Source organism: Aplysia californica, unplaced genomic scaffold, assembly GCF_000002075.1.
Source record: "Aplysia californica isolate F4 #8 unplaced genomic scaffold, AplCal3.0 scaffold00207, whole genome shotgun sequence".
In the NCBI taxonomy this organism is placed as follows: Eukaryota; Metazoa; Mollusca; class Gastropoda; order Aplysiida; family Aplysiidae; genus Aplysia; species Aplysia californica.
This window is the reverse complement of record NW_004797477.1, coordinates 995,373-999,442: the sequence shown is the minus strand read 5'-3', so window position 1 is coordinate 999,442 and position 4,070 is coordinate 995,373.

The following is a 4,070-nucleotide window of genomic DNA, read 5'->3' as shown; positions in this document are numbered from 1 at the left end:
CTGCCTCTGTCTCTGTCTCTGTCTCTCTCTGTCTCTCTCTCTCTCTCTCTCTCTCTCTCTCTCTCTCTCTCTCTCTCTCTCCCTCTCTGTGTCTGTCTCTCTCTGACTCTCTCTCAACCTCTTGTTGTCAATATTTCTCTCTCTCCCTCTTTCTCAATCTCTCTCTCTTTCTCAGTCTCTCTCTCTGTCTCTCTCTGTCTCTCTCTCTCTCTCTCTCTCTCTCTCTCTCTCTCTCTCTCTCTCTCTCTCTCTCTCTCTCTCTCTCAATTTCAGTGTTTGATACCAAGTGGATGTTTGTAACAGTAAAAATTAATTGGGACTCATCATTATCAAAAGCGTCTTTTTTGCGCAAGGCTGAGGTCGACCCGATATTACCGTAAGGAGAGTGGGATGTGCGCAATATTATATGTGAAAAAAACTTCCAACTGCGGGGGGAGGGGGGGGGGGAGAGGGGTGGCCAAATTTACTTTTACTAGTTTAACATCTAAGCTCTCCACATAGCATCAGGATGTGTTACGCATAAAAATTTGAAGCCCGATATAATAATGTACAACACGCTATTTAACAGCATAATAGTAATAATAACATACAAGCTATTTAACAGCATAATAGTATAATAATAACATACAAGCTATTTAACAACATAATAGTATAATAATAATATACAAGCTATTTAACAGCATAATAGTAATAATAATAATATACAAGCTATTTAACAACATAATAGTATAATAATAATATACAAGCTATTTAACAACATAATAGTATAATTATAATATACAAGCTTTTTAACAGCATAATAGTTAATAGTATAATAACCATATCAAAGGTGTAGGTCCATTGATAAACGTCGAAGAGCTGCCAACATTTTCTGTAGACTAGATCTAGTGTGAAAAGACTTGAAAGAAAAGACGTAATACTTTGGAGAGACACAATCACAGCACAATACTTCGTTCTCTGAACAGCAACAACTGGTGACTCAAAAAGATGTTACGACTAGATCTAAATGGTGGTTAGGATAAAGATCACCTCGTGTCCTGTTTCTCGGTCAACGTATTATAATGGAAACAAAACACCACGCTCCTTGTCTCGAATCCTACATAATAATAATATGTATGATATTATTTCCAGTGGAAACCGGCCTTCGAACCGCCGCTCAAATGCGCCATTAGATCGGTCGGTACGAACAGATAATCGGAGACAATCGGACAATCGGAGACACACACACACACACACACACACACACACACACACACACACACACACACACACACACACACACACACACATACATAAACACACACACACCTACTCACACAAATGCACAAACTTACCAAAAAAACCCACACACACCTTCCCTCCGTCCACTCTTTCTCTCTCCCCCTCTCTCTCTCCCCCCCCCCCACTCTCTCTCTCTCTCTCTCTCTCTCTCTCTCTCTCTCTCTCTCTCTCTCTCTCTCTCTCTCTCTCTCTCTCTCTCTCTCTCTCTCTCTTTCTCTCTCTCTCCGATTATCTCCCATTGTCTGTACATACGGACCCCATTCGACGGGTCGGCGCGTCTTCCACATCACGCGTGGATTAACCGCTGCGAATTTACTGACAATGACGATTTGCTTGCAATTTATGTGCTGTTCAATGGGGAAGAATTTTATTTTCTCTTTAATTATGGAAAAAACACAAATTCTGCTCGTATAAAAAATGCAAACAGATTTTGTGGGCGGTGAATATTTTTGAAGATATTGGCAGTGACAAGATAAAACGGCTAAGCCTGTGACGTCACACAAAGGCTGTCGTCGACGGAACGTGCTGAACGATGTATTCAGTTTTAGTTTTAGTAGAGGTTTTACGGCGCTCGCAACTGCATAATTAGGTCATATGAGCTCCAGAAGATTAGAGGTGTTACAAGAGAGTAACAAAACATAAAAAAAGAAGAAGGGGAGATAATGATGATAGATGTTTGACACCACTTCCAACATTGTAAGTTTCTTTTAAAGGAGTGATCTCCGAATTTTAGGTTTATATTCCATAAAACTGAACCAATTTCGTGTGTGGAGAGTCTTAAAAAAACTCACCAAATCAATCTAAAAAGCCTTCTAAGGGATTCGAACCAAGGCCATTCACTCTACAACAGTCAAGCATGATTCCAACTGAGCTAACGATGTGCCGATCATCTTCATTCTTTCTTTCATGGGCTTTTCTTGTATTTGCTCAGAACATCGCCCCCCCCCCCCCCCCCCTTGTGCAAACGTTTGTTCGAGTAAAAAGGAACATTTCATCGCAATGACAGTCATTGAGTGCGGGCAGAAAGTAAGACAGACGGTCAGACATAAAGAAATAGAAAGAAGAGAATTGTGTCCAGGTTGTTTTTTTTCAAGTGCCCTTATTTGAAAAGTGGAGTTACTACTATCAAATCTCTCTGTCTCTATTTATTGACAATAAGTGTATATATTCAAATTAAAAATCATTACATGCAGTGATGATGTGTCTTCAAAGTGAAATTTTCAACTACAAAATAGGCCAAAGAAGAGTGCATGCAAAAATCTGAAAATCAAAACTGTCAAAGGACGGTAACGGACTTTCTTTGGTCCCGAAAATGGAGACGTACAAATCTGGGAACAGATGTCACGCCATCCTATCCGTGGACGAAGTGAGACCACGGTTAATGGCCCAGGGAGAGGAGATTGTGATAGCGTGATCCGTCATTATTCTGTCATCTGAACCAATGTGACCTCTTCTTCAGAAGTTTGGGCTGAAATGTCCTTCCAGATTTGCAAACAGGTGACAAATTTCATGAATATTCTACGAGGCTATTGATACGTTAGTGGGTGCGGGGGGGAGGGGGGGTTGGTTGTTGGTGTTGTTTTGTTTTTTTTTTGGGGGGGGGGAGGAGGGATGTTTTGTATTGAGGGATTGGAGGGGTGGTGGTGGTGGCGGCGGTCAAAACAATGGTTGGGGGCCAAGTAATGGGGTAGGGTGGTTGGAGTTAAAACGTACAGCGTATTTTGGTCTTCTTTTTCTTGCTTTCCTTTTAATACTCCTACTGCCGGCGTCTGTGGTGTAGAGGTCGGGCTCCTTACCGTCGCACGCAGGAGACCCCAGATCACTTCCCGAGTGGGGAGAATTTTCATTGGGTACCTCGGTCTTTCTTCTGGGTTATTCTATCCTTATCGGACATGAGTTCGCCTGATAGTTCGGGCCAAATCCCACCTCTTCAACGATGTAAATTGTGTCGATTGGAACATAAACACACCTACATCAAAACGTGTTCCTCTTAATGGTGGGAATACATTCGTCAGAGAAAGTTTCATAAAGTTTGATTTGCTTATTTATGGAGTCTATTATTTCCTTTCTTGATCTGGAGGGGGAAGGGGAGAAAAAAGGAGAGGGGAGGGGGGAATAAAAGGAGCTGAGAGAGGTTGAGACAGAGATAGAAGGAGAAAGAGCGGGAGATTGAGAGAGTGAGTGAGAGAGAGAGAGAGAAAGAGAGAGAGAGAGGGGGGGAGGGAGGGAGGGAGAGAGGGAGAGGGACAGAGAGACAAAGAGGCAGAGAGAAAGAGAGAGAGAGAGAGAGAGAGAGAGAGAGAGAGAGAGAGAGAGAGAGAGATGGGATAAAGAGTTTGATCATTCTATGGCGTGCGTAAGTGCTCTATGATGGGAAGGCAGGTTATGACGGAAGAAGTGTAAACGTGAGGCAGCGTGGTGGAATCAGGCTCTCGTCAAAATAATCAAATTGAAGAAACATGCATTTTTCCGCAGGTTTGTGAATTTTTATCAAATTTTTGTTTTTTGGCTCAACACCTTTCATGCCCATTAATGAACTCATTTCTGTGTTGATTTTTCTGAAAAACGTTGATTAAAGGCACAAAAAAATATAAATTTTTAGTTACCACGGAGTCTTAAGCTAAGGAAATAACTAATCTTTGGCGACCATTTTCTCAATAATTTTACCTCTGAAAACAGGTGACCCCCACCTTCTTCATTCACAAATATCTCGAGTTGTATTCAAGACAAATTGATCTTTTTTAAAAACCAAATAAAGACAAGTGAACAAGCTTTAAGATGATACCAAT